A 213-nucleotide genomic window follows, 5' to 3' on the forward strand; every position below is an offset into this window, starting at 1 on the left:
TACGTGTGTATTTTAAATGGAGTCATGCTATGTCTGCTTGTATTATAGTTGTTTTCTTTGTCATTTAACATTGTTGTCAACACATTTTTTCCTGTGCATAATTTGGTATCTATGCTATCATTTAACAGTTGTATAATGTGATATATAGATTCCATAACTTATTTGACCAATTCCTAATAGTGAACATTTAAATTGTTTCCATCTTTATATTAT

The sequence above is a fragment of the Otolemur garnettii genome, unplaced genomic scaffold (assembly GCF_000181295.1).
Source record: "Otolemur garnettii isolate 467f Iridium unplaced genomic scaffold, OtoGar3 scaffold00024, whole genome shotgun sequence".
Lineage (NCBI taxonomy): Eukaryota > Metazoa > Chordata > Mammalia > Primates > Galagidae > Otolemur > Otolemur garnettii.